This window comes from Varroa jacobsoni, unplaced genomic scaffold (assembly GCF_002532875.2).
Source record: "Varroa jacobsoni isolate VJ856 unplaced genomic scaffold, vjacob_1.0 scaffold_821, whole genome shotgun sequence".
NCBI lineage: Eukaryota > Metazoa > Arthropoda > Arachnida > Mesostigmata > Varroidae > Varroa > Varroa jacobsoni.
The window spans coordinates 2,409-19,483 of record NW_019213723.1 but is presented as its reverse complement, the minus strand read 5'-3'; positions in this window follow the sequence as shown (position 1 = coordinate 19,483).

The window sequence follows — 17,075 nt, the reverse complement described above, 5'->3', positions numbered from 1 at the left end:
ATTTTTTCTCGTTTCTCGTCTACCTTCCATTATTCCTATCTATACACTCCGTATACTACATGCGTTGATATTATTGAATAAAGAAAGCCTTCAGCAGGGAGGTAGTTAATGCACGAGAATGAAGAAACGCGCGACACCTTTCACAGCGACGTACTGTGCATTCGGTATAGCTTAGATGCGTTATGCAGCGACAAGGACTACATTGCAAGTAACAGCATAAGCTCCACTTGGTTTTGCCTCACGTGTTTTCGTTGTTGATGATTTGGCCCCGCTTCGGGACGTCATTTTCGCGACCTAGCGTTACGACTATCGCCTCTGCCTTTCTCTTCCCTGTCTAACAGTTTTTTAATGTCGTTGGCTTTGAATACAAACGCTTCTACACGAACTTACATACGTACAATAAAATTATATGCGTTGCATTGCTAGCTATAAATGTCATACAAGACGCCGATCGCCAAAGATGCGTTGTTATTGCCTGTAGCAAAGTGTGGCGCTAAGTGAAACGTTCAGCTCCATCCCCTTGACCAACATTCGATTGAGTTCGCTTTGAAGGGAAGAAAAGGCAGTAAATGAGGAAGGGGCGATTGGACGCTGGCTGTATTTGGTCCAGACGTCATTCAGCCACAGCCATACGTGTGTTGACTTAATGGTTGTGCCCGGAGCGTCCACATGTGCTTCTAGGGAAAGGTCTTTGCAACAAGAAAACGACGCTTTTTTATTCGAAATAGAGGATTAGTCAAATCGACGGCGAAATCATCTATTGCATCTATCATAGACTATGTAAACAGAGAGCAGAGGCAAACGGAGAAGAAGAAAATGGGCTTGCGCTGACCCCGGATGCGTTTATACGAACATAGGCAAATTTATCACGTTTCTTAGACGGCACCAAAAAAATCAGCGCGAGACAACAATGTCTACATCATGACTGGGGCAAACGATGCCAATTGTAAGCGTCCGATTTTCCAGCACAAAACTTTATGTGCTATTTAAATATAATTACATAGACGCATATAGTACTTCCTTTCGGATTTACAAGACACTGGGTAAATCCACTTACTTATCACTACAAATGTCACGGGTGATTATAATTGTGCGCAGTTTCTGTTTTCCGTTTCTTCGGTAGGCTTGTAGGCCTTGAACGACATAGAGGAGAGACGATCGTTGTATCCGCTTTACAATTTACGAGTGAGTGGGGCGAACTCTGTGGCCCTGTATGCGCTGAGTATCGCAGACTACATAAGCGCTTCACCCGACCGTCAAACTCACCGGAGTCACGACTGAGTAATGTGAGCAGCAGCGAAAATGAATGACCCAAATGGCTTATTACTTACACAAAATAAATAGTACTATCCTTTTGTTCTACCGCTATGGCAATTTTCGTTTTGTATGCACCTCTTCTCTCTTAGGACGCCGACCAGTCTCTAACTTGTCTACGTATAATGATCATGTCGTCGTCGTATAAGCTACGATATATCTGTACACCTTGTCCCATGCGTAGCAACGGAGATCGTTTCTCAAGTTACAAACAGTCGTAAATGTTGAGCCTTTCTACATCCGGTGCTGCCGTCAAGTGTTGCTCCAAATGACTTGTCTTCAACACAAAGCGAAGTCTATCTACACATGGTTTGGAGCTGAGATCATTTCACTTGTGTTTAAGTTAACGAGGCAAACCCGTTAACAATGCAACATCATGGAGATCGCCAACAAATAACTTTGTCGTGTTTACTTTCTTTCATATATATATATATATATATATATATATATATATGAGAGCTTTTTGAACGAAGGTGGCTAAATTAGTGCTTAATAATTTTCATTTAAAGACGACATCTAGGTAAAACACAAAATAAAGTATCATTAACGTTACAAATGCACTCTGCTGCAGTAGGTGCGATTATAACTTAAAAGTATGAATTAACTCTTCGGAAAAAAGATACTGATCGCCTCACTGGCAAAAAGCAACAAGTAAAGAACAAAGAGAATAATTGAACGGGTTTGTACAATGTTTTCGTTAAATTCATTACATACATATATAAACAGCTCCTACATGTTTCAACACAATGCCCATATAGAACAGTCACGCTTATTTACTGTTTGATTCCTTAACTAGTTTGTAGTCGTAATGGTAGTGGCCGTTCCCTACTATCAGGCCTTGCAGTTAAAAGTGAACCATACAACCACTTTGCATAGTTATGGATTGAACGAATGCCAAATGTCAAATTTGTTTTGTGAAATATAGCCTATATTTTTTGAAGTTTCAAAGTTTCTTTTGCTCGTTTTACTTATCTGAACGAGCTTCAGACATCCTGACAACGACTTTATTTTTCAGGCTAGTTGTTTGTAATAAGCTATGAGGCTGGAACAGATTCGTCATCACTAAGGGCTTCGGAGTTCAGGCTTGGAAAACAATCAAGTTTGGCAGTGCCTGATGTTGACGACAACTAATTGCGGAATCTGCGAAATAGAGTTGATTTTGTTCTGTTGACCGTATACGTGATTAAACTAATTGATTCTCCAGAACATGTTCATTGTATAATAATATATATTACTTAAATAAATCATATTCCATTCGTTACACCCTCAGAATATTATAGGGGTCACTGTCACATATGATTACCGCCACTTTAGCGAGCAAACATTTTCCAACAAGATAGAGACAGCTAGCTAATTCGTTCCGTTCGTTTGAGGTGCTAGCAACATTTATGCACTTCTTCACCGGTTGTTTGAAAAGAAAAACGTTTTTTTTTGGCTTATCGATTACTTTCAGCTTCTAAAATGGAAAAATAATGCTATATCTGTTTTGAATTCGATAAAGGCAAGCTTTACTAGAGCAAGCTATAATGAAACCGACTGTAGGACCAACTATGCACTTCCGCTATCTGTACTCAGTCCTTGCAAATACATAGTTACTGAATGTGCGAATATGAACCTGCTGTACCTTTGCCTCCCTATGAGTACATTGTCCTGAGTTCAATTAAAATTGTTGATCCCAAAAATACATGTAAATCTAGGACCTAAGCTGCTACTACCTCCCTGCCTATTCGTTTCTTTTTTCTTGCAGAAATTGAATTGGACAGCGAGTCAGTCGTTCAGGACACCAGGGCTAGGGCAGCCCATAATATCGAATTTTGAATTTTATCTTTACATCATCATCTAGATAATGTACAGCTTGTGTAGATTAATTTGTAGATATAATATAGCGCAAATATACTTTCCTTTTTACGTTCTATCATGCCATAAATCTAAACTTAATTTAGCTATGTATACATCAAGGCATAGGAACAGATGGTATTCCAGTTTGCTATCTGAGCCCAGTGAGATGACTTGCATTCCTATACCTTCACTGATATTTTTCCATACGAAGTTGTGTTTATTTTAAATTACTGGATGCCCATAACCTTGGATCTTCAGATATTTTCTATTCTGTTTGACAAGACTAACAAAGTAGGTTTGCTATAATTTAGGTGCGCCTTTGTTTTGCAAGTCAATATGAGCCAAGAAAAGGTATGTCAATACAATTTTTATGTGTTCCGGTACCGCGAGGTCGGTCGGTGTTGCATAACGCAAACGTCACAATATTAATCACAGTTTTTGAACCTTACTAAAAGGTTTACCCGATTTTTCTTGTCAAAATGGATATCTTCCTTCGAATGCCGGATAATAATTAAAGTCTTAACTTGCTAGACGGTCGAGCGCCACAGCTCAGAATTCAGCTGAAGCAAAACACTTTCAAATGCTTTCAAGGGTTATAAGGTCTACGAAACTTGAATAACATATATAGACTGCATAGAACCCTTGATAGGACATCAACAGATTTTCTAATAACAGTTTTTTTTTAATTACGAAACTAGATAGCCATTCTCATAATTGTGTTCCTTGCCACATGAAAATAAGTACAAAGTTAGACTTTTTACAGCTATGCATTGGGAGATTTTATGAGTATACAAATCAAGTGTTAAATTAAACAAATGTACACCACCTATTCAAATAATGTAATAAATATACAAATATAAAAAATCAATTACAAAACGAATTCACTGCATTACTTACCTGAAGTTGTCAGCGAATGTACCGTTGTCAACACCTTTGAGCTTTAACAAATTTCATTTACAATTTCCTAACCCGTCGTTTATGCCAATTGTTAGTAATTACACACAATCCGTCAACAAACGCACGTATCAGGGACTCACTAGAAGCATTTCTGTATTTGCGAGCTTAGTTCAATATTTTTTTATTATTTCCTGATTGGGATTACTCTGTTTCTATACACGGAACGACTTTTTACATGAGCTATCTTTAACTCTTCTATTTATTTATAGTGCCATATATCTATACTAAAAATTGTGAACCCCGACATTACGAAGAACATTACGAACCCACGAGGAAGCCAAACGAGTACAATTTAAACCAGCGACACATCTCTTCCTTTCAGCAGTAGCACATAACGCAGGCCATTGATGTAAAACATGCAGCCATATGCAGCTTGACAATGCTCATTATCGAGGGTTTCTTTTAGGTAATCTCCAGCTCGAATGACACGGGTGGATTTCACTACTTATTCAAAAGAGCCTTAGAGGTATCCAGGCACTGGTTGTAAACTTGATGATGTTCTTCTGAACACTGCAAACCATTTTTCTAGAAAATATTTTACTCGCTGTGCCGAGTCATAATGTCTCTGTTGTTATTTATATAGTTGAGGATTATGAACGCTTTTAATACTATTTAGTAAGGTATAGAAAAAAAAAGGTATAGACTTAAAGTATCAAATATATCAAACGCATAATAGGATATATATATATATCCTATTTGAATGATAAAAGATCGCCTTAATACGAGGACATTTTCTTCAAATAAGAAATCATTACACGGAAAGATTCTGTAAGTAGGAATGTTTATTTAATATCGATGATAGAATTAAAAAATGTTCAATAACGCGTGCCAAAAACATTGACTCAGTGTGATCCAGTGGCCTTATTCAATATGATACAAGCGTAGAATCGTTGAACAAATACATCTACATATACAAAGTAATCGGCTGTTCCACTGAATTTTACACTTAGTGCTACTGCTTTAGTTAAATATTGCGTCAGACGATTGGCCTAAGTGAACACGAAACAAAATACGTCTGTTTACATTTGGTTTCAAGTTTTCTTTAGGGAAGGTACGGGCTAATGCACCTACTTTCGATAGGGAAATCCAGAGTTATTCCTCTTTATAATCGACTGAATGGGGCCCGACTCTAGGACGCACTCTATGCGGTGTGGGACGCTGAAACCGTGCTCTGCCCCTTTAATGCTCCTTTTCAGGGCTCGAACTATTTTGAAAAGCTACTTCTGATTCCTCGAAGGGATGGGTGGGGAAAGTTCCTTTTTCTCTTTACTGTTTGCCTGCATCTTGTACTTCTTGACGTTTTTATTCAAGATGCCTTCTTGCTCTTTCAAGTTCTTCTTGCTTGCGCGTAATGGTTCTAAAAAACGCTCCATCCTACTGTAAATACAAGCATATAATCAACAACGTCCTTTACCACGGTCCAAAGTGTACAACGTAGCGCTCCTCTGCGTTTTTTCTCAGAAAGCGCCACATTCAGGAACAGTGTGGTGCCTTAGTTTGACCTAGTTCGCAAAATACGCATACGCTATGCTGCTTTATTTTTATCACGTAAATATGGTGTTGACCGTGTCCAATGAGTACATGTGTAGGTGAGGTTGTTATTGTTATTATCATACCAGACCCTCAGGTCCGGGATAAGAGGTTCCTTCCAATTTCGTGGTCCATCTGCCGTTCTCGCTGGTGACTAGATTTCTTGCCACTTCCGCATCGTTACTGTTCGGGTTGTCGATAGATTCATATCATCCTCCAATTGTCGTTTCGTTTATTCCCTAGCAGAAAATCCCAGGTACTAATTTAGGAAACACGAGAACCTGGGTGGAGACAGTCCCACATGCTTTGGCTACTTTAGTTGCTGTTACTCCTTGTGCCATAAGTTGGGTTTTCCAGTTTCTTTGCTTATCTAGAACAATACATACCTATATATACAACGCGACGGATGTCGTCACCGATGCACGAAGACGCCTCGTGCCTTTCGAGAGGCCCCTCATTCAAGGTATAAGTCGCTCTAATTTAAGCGTGCTGCGAAGTGCTTACCCTGCAGCGTATTGGGTATGTGCTATTCCTCTCAGACCAGTATTCAAGACGACCTCTAGATACTTTAGCTGTCGCTTGATCCGTATGCAATTTTCCTCCACTTCTAATGAAACCTTCGCAACTTCTTTCCTTTCTGTTAGATTGCCTTGCATTTCTCCGGTGCCACCTTCTTTATCCAGTCCACCACAGCGACAAAGACCACACGCAAGAAGTCTAACTTTTCTTCAGAAAGGGCTATAACTAACGTTAGATCATCGGCGTAGGCAATGCTCTCCGTATGTCTGACAAAATTTCATAATGATCCTTACAAAACTCTCGCTGTGACCTGTTTTTAGGCTCCCTAGCCTAAAAACTTTTATTCTTTAGATATGAAAATATTATTCTCTTGGTATAGAATGTTTTAAAAAAAAAATCTTATAGTAGAATGTTGATTACTTTTAAGTTTGTTGTGTTTAATGCCTTTCTACATCCAGCTATATCAAAAGAACGTCGTTTTAAATCTTACGCATGTTGGCGTTCTCCACATACTTCTTGTCTAGTTCTCTCTTAATCGCATGAGGATTGATTTACCCCTACGAAAGTCGTATTAAAAGTCTAGCGAAGCTTGGTTTGCCTCTGTTTCATACTTAAGCCTACGTATGATAATGTAGTCCATGATTGTGGCAGATGTATACAGGAGACAGATCAGTCTACGCATCATTGTGCCGGCTTCTTCAGCTTCGGAATCAGGCCTACCTTTGCGTTGTCCCTCTTTTCTGAGAATCGTTTATACTAAAGGTGTTTGTTAATAAAAGCTCTAAATTATTTTGGCCATCTTCTGATAATTTTCGGTTTTGGCTCGGTGTTGAATTTTTTTTAAAGGATGCGTTAGAATACATTAATGCGCGTGGCGCAGAAGCTCCATCTCACTACGTAAGTACTCACTAAATTTCGCAGTCCTAACTTTCAAGTTTTTCTAAAAGCAAGCCCATTAAAGGCCGCGTCAGTATCATTTCAGTCTGTTCCTTCAATAAGGTCTCATTTGTTCAGACGTCATTACCCCATCCTCAGCAGAAGTCACCTAAAGCTGTATATCATATTGCTCTACGATCGTTGTTTTAGTCTACTCAGCCCGTAGGTGTAGTAATGATTTTCTTGCTGAGATTAGATCTCATCTTCATCCAATGCTCCTTCTTCCCGTGTGCCTGCTAGGGTATCCTGCATGATACCAGTTTTACAATTACTACTACCGTTTCCATCGAAATCATTTAAGCTCTAATCATTCAGAAGGCGAGTGCTCTTTACGCCGGCAGCAGGCTGTGTCTGTCCTTCTTTTTCATCAGAGTTTTATTCATCAATACGGAACAGACGCAAATTCTGCTAGTGTAACCAGCAATCTCCTTTCCTTAACCCTTTCTGCTTTCGATTGAATTTTAGCGATTTTGGCGCCGGCCCGGTAGGCCTTTGCTGCCGCGTGTTCGATATGCGCCGAGCCAGTGGGTGCTGTATTTAATATAACATCCAGATACCGTCGCTTGTTCCCTATTATACCTGTTCTAAAAGGCGTTTTGCTATTCTACGGCAGACCGGACAGCTAAAGCACTTCATCATAGCCCAGATTCCCCGCTGTCGGTCCGAGAACTGAGCCCTCCACCAGCGCACCAGCAGTAATCCAAAAGTGTCGCCCTCGTTTATAGCGACTTGTCTTTTGAATATCACGATAGCATCCGGCGTAAATAGAGTAAAACGTCTTTACGCTTCAGCGTCTTTGTAATTACTTCCAAGTTAATTGCTTTAAGGAGGTTAAAAAGAGCGCAGAAAAAAGTCCCTCGTCTTCCGAGCTTTGAATGTTTGGCAATGTGCCGTATATATCCATTTTTAAAAGCCATATTGAAGACTTGACAGCGCCTCCTTCTGTTAAGCTTTTTCTATATTTTTTTTTAAACCAGAGGGCTGTCTATTACTTTATCTGTCATATTAAAAGGCATATTGGGCTGTAAAATAAAACTCAGTTCAAGGGTCAGAACCAGTTTTGCCTCTGTCCAGATTCTCGGAAAGCTTGTTTCCCTTATAGGCCTGTTTACTAGTTTTCTAAAAACATCCGGCCACCAAGAAGTGATTAAAAGTTTGATAGCGCCCGGGGGGACTTCGTCGGGTCCTGGTGCCTTCCCCAATTCTAGTTTTCGTTTTGCTTTTTCTGCGCTTTCGATCGTTGCCATAATATCTTCGTTATTATCTCATAGGCAGTTCACGTCTCTGCCCACTTGCGTCGGAAACACAGAGCAGACCGCCTTCTTTAAAATGTCAGATGCCAATCTGCTTGAGCATTTTCTTAGCTTGATAATGTAGCATGGAAGCCCCATGTGTCGCTTTCTACCTTCTGCAGTAGTTCCTTGCATTCGTTCCTTCTGCTGCACTTTACAATTTTCATGTTTATTCTTGCTGTTTAAGTTTGTTGCTTTTGCCCAACTTCCCACTTTGGGAGTTAGTGTATACATTTTGCGTACCACTAAATGTTCAAATTCCTTTTTGCATCAGGGGCGCGCTCAGCTTATTGTGTGATTCACGCAGACATAGCGGGGATCGTTATTTACGTCGTTGTTACTGTTATCATTATTTTTTAGCCATTTGTACTCAGTTGTTTCGTATCGTATGTATGCCCCTTCCAAATTGCCGTTTATTTCTTACTGTTATATATATCTCTACATTTTTCTTGTGCCCGAATCTTATTACTTTTATCATACATACTATCCAAATACCTTGTCCAAACATCTACTACTTACCATTTTGGCACCACATGCCCAGTTGTTTAATTTTGCTTATTGAACCAATAGTACTATATGTCGTTACTCTTGTTAATGTTAAGCATGAGCAATTCTGTTTTCAACATCCCTTTATAGCCCACTAGAAATGGCCCTAATGCCGTAGAGTTGAATCCCTGTAATCCAATCTTACAATCATCGTTCCGCTTTCTTCTCTTCGTAAAGCTCCGAAGACGTTTTTTTTTTTCTCCAACTAGTTTTCTTTATTGTTATCTCGCTGCACAGCTTAACTTCACAATTTTTATACCTTAAACTGAAATTTCTAAATAATTTCACTCTACCCATACCAGATTATCCTAGTGGCGCACCTCGATTTGTTGAATTCTTACTTAAAATTAACTATTTCATAGTTTCCACACATCTAGACGCACCGCAAACATTCTAACTGCCCGGTTATCACAATTCTATGCCACTGATGGTTTCCGACTGATTTGATCTGATATTTTCACTGGGGTCTTTTTCTCGTAAAAATTAAACACGCTATATATATATGTATATTACAAATACTGGTCTATTACTACCTGCTGTAGTCAACCTAAATTATAAATTTTCGTTATTATACATTTTTGCTTGCAACTTAATTATTAGCTTGTCCGGGGCCATTCAAACCATCGAAAATTTCATTTTAAATTACGCGCCATTAACAAACGGCATTTAATGAATATTTGCATGAAATATTTTTCAATATCATAGGAGAAAATAGGTTTATAACTGTTTGACGTTCTAGAATTATTTTCCTTTCTTGAAGATGGGAGAGCTGATGAAAATAATTTGCATTAATCAATCCTTTTAAAGACACAGCTTGATGTACCCTAAACGTATTTAATAAAAAAAAAAAAAAACTGCACAACAATTGTGATTTTATAAGTGTTATGTGCTATTCATGCCATTCTTTTTTTTTTGGTAAAAATATACCTTTGGCTCTTGTCTGCTTGAATCGACGTTTAAGAGTCTAAACGTCATTTTTACGCCCTGCCTTTCTGTCTTTGAAGCCTTAAAAGTTCATGTGTTTGTCACATTAGGAAGTATATTGTGGAAAACCAAATTTTGACGTAATATAGGCTTCTGACGTCTTTTTCTATGGAATAATCCGAACTATAAGAACAAAACGAAATTACGTGCTGAAAATAAATTACATTTTATCTAATTTACATAGAATATAGTTTTGCGGCAAAGCGGTTCTTACGATAGTAGTGGCCGTTTATAAAAACAGCCATTATAACAATGATGCAGTTGATTGATTTGCGTTATGCCCGATACGTATGAATGTATGTATAGTATACGCCAAAATTAACGTAGTAATACTTAAACGGTGCTCACCAGAGGAAAATGAGTTTTGAAAATGTTATCAAAAAAACGAAGTTCCATAGACGATTCAACTCTAATGGTACCAATGCGTGACCGGACGCTCCCTGTATACATGGAATTGATTTTTAACTCTAAATAGCAACCCTTCGGGTTATAGTAGTCTATTTTGTTTAACAACAATAGCAGTAGCTGCAAAGTAAGCCAAATCGAATACGACTCGAAAAGACCACTGAGTTTTGAGCGCTTAGAACATCTTCTTGCCCTATCAGGCGTTGTCGTATCAAGCTGCATCCCTCTGCCCGCCATTCGGCTGGCGTAAAAAAACCCAATTATTACTAATTACCCATAATTATTATTATGGATGTGAAAGTAAGTTATTTCTGCATATATCTAGTTTCTTTATAACACTTTTATCTAGTAATCTACAATGAGCGGCGTCTCGATTGAGCTGCCCATCGATCCCATGATAACGACACGGAACTACGTCCTCGTATCTTATATGGGACACGAACAATGCACAAAGAGTTAGAGACGATTATGGCTTTGCTGATAGGCTGACCCATTGCACTGTTCAGTCGAACTGATTATGTAGGTGCCACAGTTACTTCCAGTCTAACGGACGTGATCATCCACTGCTGCGCTCAATTATGTACAAAACTTTTTTTATAACAAACGAACAGTCTTGGGATGCCAGCTGATAACTAGTCTATGAATATTTTTATGGATCTTCGATCGTCCCGAGTATGTCACTGCTCTCTCTGTCTGTAGGTATTAATTTTCATTAAGACAACTCTCGTCGAATTTATTTGAACTGACCTGTGAAAAAAATTTACATGACGCAGTACATTCTCTGCACACCTGAAATTTCATACTTGACAAAGAATGAAAAGTTAATAAGAACGAGGCAGAGAGATAGCGTTACTTACTTTAATATGGACGCCTCAACATGATTGCGAGATGCCCCTGTTAAAGCACGTATATGACAAGAATATAGATGGATCTGTTACTCTAGATTGATATCAATGAACGTTCTATTTTCATAGATTTCCTCATTACCAAAAACTGCTGTATTTACATAGTCAGGAAAGCACTGGCCGCATATCGTTTTCACTAATTTTTCTAAGTTTACTCTGCGTTTAATGAATGCGCGCCAATATCTATGCCAGTCCCACGACTGACGCATCACCTACTGTCAGTGTCCATAGAAGGCTCTTTTATATTAGGTATTAGAGTAAACTGCGCTTGTAGCCCAACTATTCCTGTTCCTACATTCGCACGCATTTTCCGCACAAAACGCCCTTTCGGCCACCGGCCCGCTTTCGGCCCTTGGTTTACAGCAGAATAACCTAGCTGGCTTATATTTTTCTGTTCTAATGATTTGTTCAGTCGCGCGTTTCCTATAGTCAGGCCAAGATAAGAACATTTTTAAGTACCCTAATGAGTCGAGTAATTTTCTCCACGATTTTGCATTTGTTCATTTCATGTCATCGAAGCATCCCCTGATAACTGTCATTTTCTATCCTGTGAATCTCCAAAGTTGACAAGGATAATGTTGAAAGGGGATTTCTAGCGTTACGTCGACGCGTTTTGAAGTGGCACACCGTGCCGCGACGACGAAGCTATGGAAAAAATAACACATGAGCGGATGAAGAACCATGCAAACCTTTTCCGAATGCGGTACTTCATTTCAAAACTCATACTCTCAGCCGAGTTTGTTGTATAAAATGGTAGCGATTTATTGCAAAACAATTCCACTGCGCAATGAAAAATAAACGCTTATAGGAAGCTAATGTGAATAAGCCGGTCAAAAGTTGAATAGAAACATACCTTTCAGAAGGTATATTATACAAATAACAGATGCTTAATATGCAAATATAGTTATGTATATATATAGCCTTCAAATGTCCTTGGGAAGACAAATGCTAGCAAGAGAAACAGGCTGATTTCTATTGTCTTCTACCGACGCCGTAGCAGCAACACGCATGAATTGAGTTTGCGATGGGGCTCTAATTTAAATCTTACACGAAATATTCTTTTGTGGAACTTCAGTATTGAAAAAAGACTGTTTAGTGACTGCCGACAAAACTGCGATGTGTTGCTTTATTGGCAAATGGCATTATCGCATTCAAGCATTTCATTCTGCTGGGCTGGCAAGCTGCAATTGAATCTGATCAGGTTCTCATTGCTGCGAAGGGAAACGTTTGAGCATGTCCCTGAGTTGAGTCAGTTTTAGATAGTCAGATGATCTGACAATGCTATCGTTTAAAAATAATTTACGGGAAAGAACGTAGAAATGCATCCTGAAAGTCTGCAATTCTGACGAAGATCATATTTCCATGTATAGCATCGAACTTTCCAGCGTAATTTGAAGTGCCGATAGACACATCTAAAATTAGCAAACTTCTGAAAAAACTTCGGGTCGTTGATTGTAGGCAGAGTTGGTTCGGCTCATACGCTAGATCAGATATTCCACCAAAGCGTGGTTCACGTAAGTTGTTGTCGAAGTTAGAGGTGCTGTCGATAGTCACCAAATCTTCCACATGCATTCAAAACAGAATTGACATCTCGCGCACCCGCCAACCATTGTCTAGGATTCTCTGCGGTTACCTTGCCCCTGCCATTACTTCCACCCTACATTAGTCCGTAATACGAACCGGATATTCCCCTCGATACCCACACGCCTTAACTTTACGGCATAAAATTTTCCATTTTAGGGAGGGATGATCGCCCAGTACTCGACCCGGAAATTGTCTCACCAATTTGGGTCGTTCCATTGGATCGGAGTAACGAAGTTCGCCTTAATGGACCGTGTCCAGTGCGTCACAAACTTTGCTAAGGGGGACTGGCTAATACGAGTAGCGTGAAGTGAAACCGCCACCTTAGCTACAGGCCTTGCTAACACCTCGCCAACTCATTTTATGGCTCTTTGCCACATTCGGGGCTCGTGTCCGTTGGCACACATTTTCTATTGTTCCTTGTGTTGGTCCAACAAAAAAATGACTGACAGTCGAAATGTCTGCTAATGCACGAATACGTTCATTTTGAAGCACTATAACAGCTTGCAGAGCTCTTCCATTAGAGTTTCCTATAAACGATGTTCATCAATTGCCAGGCAAAGATATCGTCATTTATTTTTTATTTAAATTTAAAATTTAAATTAGCCTCTTCAGTCCTTCTCTCAGCTTATGTGCAGCCTTTTCCGATTCACTATTTGTTTTGTAAGCCCAAATTTCTGCAGACCCGGATATATGGAAAAGTCTATTTTGATTCACAATGCTATATTCAATTCTATGGCAAGTTGCAGGCACTGATTCCAGTTATCTGCATGAGTAGCTACTGTATGAGATAGACGGATCATTGGCAGGTTGATTTGTTCAAGTTTACTAAGTGAAGTATTCAAGTAAATAGCTTTGCGACATTACGTTCAGAAACAATGTTTTTTAGTCACGCGGCGGCCGCCGCCGCCGCCTGCAACCGGTCAACTAAACGACTATAAAGAACAATCCAATTTGTCAATTTAAAGTATTCGCGCAATTACAATACATACAATACTGATATCACTGAAAGATTTCGGAACTACTTATGGTACTAGCATACACTATAGCGCTCTAATTCTATATTATTTTAGTGTTTTCTTTGTTTTTACGTATCGTAGATTTCGGTAAAAAATTAATGTACCCACTTTTCAGTTTAGATACAATAACTGTGTGAAGCATGACACTGTAGTTGGGGCACACAGTCTAAGCAAAGCTATACCGTTAGATTAATATGAATTTACTAGAAATATCCTAACTACATTAAATTTATTTTGTTATGTGTCTAAAAAAACTATTACCCGTTCATCTTTGTGTGTTCCTTGATACGTATTTTATTTTCATTTATGATGCTAGTAGAATATGGCGCTTACATAAAATGTGATAACCATTGTCGCGTATGTTATACGTACACCAAAATCTATCCTATATCATCTAAGTACAGTGAAACCTACTTGGATATTCTACTCAGGTATATCTGAAAGCGGCATGTTTGAGTCCAACGAAGGACGCGCCAATGCGTACAAACGACTATTTAGCTTACGGTAGTTAAAATTTAAGTTTTTGTCAAAGCTATACAAAAGATTTACGAAATTATCTAATTGAAGATAAAAGATTCAGCATGTACAAGAGTATGAATCAAATAAAAACATTATTCAAACTAAATAGAATAAAAAAATCTCTACAGTCTCTTATTTTTCAATTATTTTTTTCATTTTCTCAAGCGGCTTAAAATGGTTTTGAATTCGAGACTTCACATTCTTACTAATCACATCTGAGATCGCAAAACGTAGCAGTTTTTATAGTTTATATATATATATATATATATATATATATAACGCGCTTTATACGCTTTAGGAATAAATTCTCTGTGATTGCTGAAACGGTAATAATAATAAAGATTGGCTCCTTTATTTTATCCTAGCTCTTTTTCGCTGCTACTCACTTCATATGATACAGATTAAATTTGAAACAATATTTTGAAAGGTTTGTATATATATCTGAAAAAAATATATATTAAGAGGCTTAATCTGTTTTCAAACAAACCAATACTCTGTCCACAGGTTTGCACCTTAAGTAAAATGTTCCGTCTAAGGATGGTAGAAAGCAAAACACAATATACTAATCATATATAACCCTTCCGCAAGACAGAGAAAACTATTAATTTTACCAACATGAAAAATTTAATACATACGTCAGGAATTATATGGAATGAACAGTCCCACACGTCGTGTTTTAAAGCGGGTAGTGGGCATCACAATGAGGCCTCGTATCGGATCCACTTTAATCGATAGATTCGGATTAAGTTAAAAAGCCAATGCTTGTTAAATATGGGAATATATGCAAAAATGTTTTAAATAAATAGCGTGACCCGTTTCCAAAGTTCTCTTTCAATATTGTGTATATAGTTGAATCAGCTTTTCGATTCAGAGAATATGTATGCACAAAAAACGTAAATATTGTAGTATATTCCTCCAGTCCATAGGAATACAAAAAATGTATGGAAAAATTTAGAGTAAGCCGCACGAACAAGCGAATCGAAAATAAACCCGCGGTCTTTTCCGTCTTATCTAAAATCTATTGTTGGCTCTGCCGTGCATTTTTCCAGAAAAAGCCAGGTGCGCCCCTAAAAATACTCCAGAAATATTTTACAGATATGAATTTGTCGTCTTAACGAGTACTAGTTGGAAATTCCAATGGAATAAGCTACACATCTCCTTGTGCAGGAATTTATAAAAGAGGGCTCTTTGTAGCGGAAAGTTGTAAGGCAGTGTCAATCGTATTATCTACGTCGCATATTAGGGTGCTCTAATTTCGTTTAAAAGTTATGGGCAAAAGCATCGACATCGTTTCATATTCTGTCGTACGTCGTTACCGCCTAATTGTTGCACCCGTTGGCTAAAAAGATACTGCTAATTGTTGAACCGGAAGCAACTACGAAAACACCGTTGCTACAGTAACTGTTTCACGTTAAAATGGTAGCTAGGTATGAGAATACATAAATATGTTACGATCGTACTTAGGACTATACGTAACTGCGATTGGTCTACTCGATACAGGGGCGTGTTAAGAGCAGTCGAGTAATCAACTAGAAAACACTCTAGTTAAATGCAGAATAGTTTTTACGCCCACGATGTAACCTTTAAAGAGCATCATTCGAAAGCAGCCTTTTTATGGCAATATGTCAGTTTCTCAGTTGTTTTTTTAACACTGTCAGCTTGATGCGCTCTCAAGATCCTTGGCCGTGAGGGATACATGCATTGCTGTCTGTCAGGTTTTTGTACTGGCCGGTTTCCTACTCGGTACAGGCTCGTGATTAGAAAGCCTTTTTTGCGAATATAAAGGTTCTTGTAGAGAGACGACCATTCGCGAGCTTGCATAGTGACATGCCTAGCGTATGTTGTTGCAAGCAAGCAACCATAAGATCCAAACGCGTTAAAAAACATCAATCAATACAAAAGCTTGAAGTTGCATCGGACTCGACAGCCGTGAAAAGCAACACATCATTGTCAAGTATTATAGTTTAGCTATAATATTGTTATTGCTAATAATGTGATACTTGCATTCTAATTTGCGATGAACTAAAAACTACTAATAGTTTTGAGCAATTTTGGGAGGAACTTCGATACACTTCGTAGGGCAATGAAGATCTAAGAATCTCATCTTATAAACGCCCTGTTTAATTTCAATACATGGACTTCGCTTTAGTTTGGCGGGATCGTGCTTCTTTCCCCCTTTGTTTGTTCCACATTGGTTCCTATAGGTTTGCTTATTAACATTGTTGTAGGTGCGGCAAGCGATCATCAACAACTAAGGATGATGTGATCAGAAAAAATCACTTATTATTTGGCTTATTATTATTACTATTATTAGATCCTTATAGGCGGCTGCTGTATATTATATTTTTATACCACCATCATAGCGATCATTGTGTAACCAGTCGATAAAGTCTCCTCTATGAATAAAATTACTATTTTGCTATTCAAGAATAAATTAGATAATGCATCTGAAGCTTCTTTTCAGCCTTTAAAATAGGACCTACTTATACAAGAAACAGGCCTAGTATTGAGTAATATTGGTTATTTATTTTGACCATTTTTAGTTTGCCGCAGAAAGTACGGTCCTGCTTCCTATGAAAAGGGCACCATACCATGATATGTCTGGAAACTGAAAAAACCTGTTGCATGCATTGTAGGATAAGATAAGAGAAAAATCAGTTCTCGTTGCAAAGAGGATTTATGTTGTCTTGTTCTATGATTTTTGCGACGGAACATAACCAAATATTTTT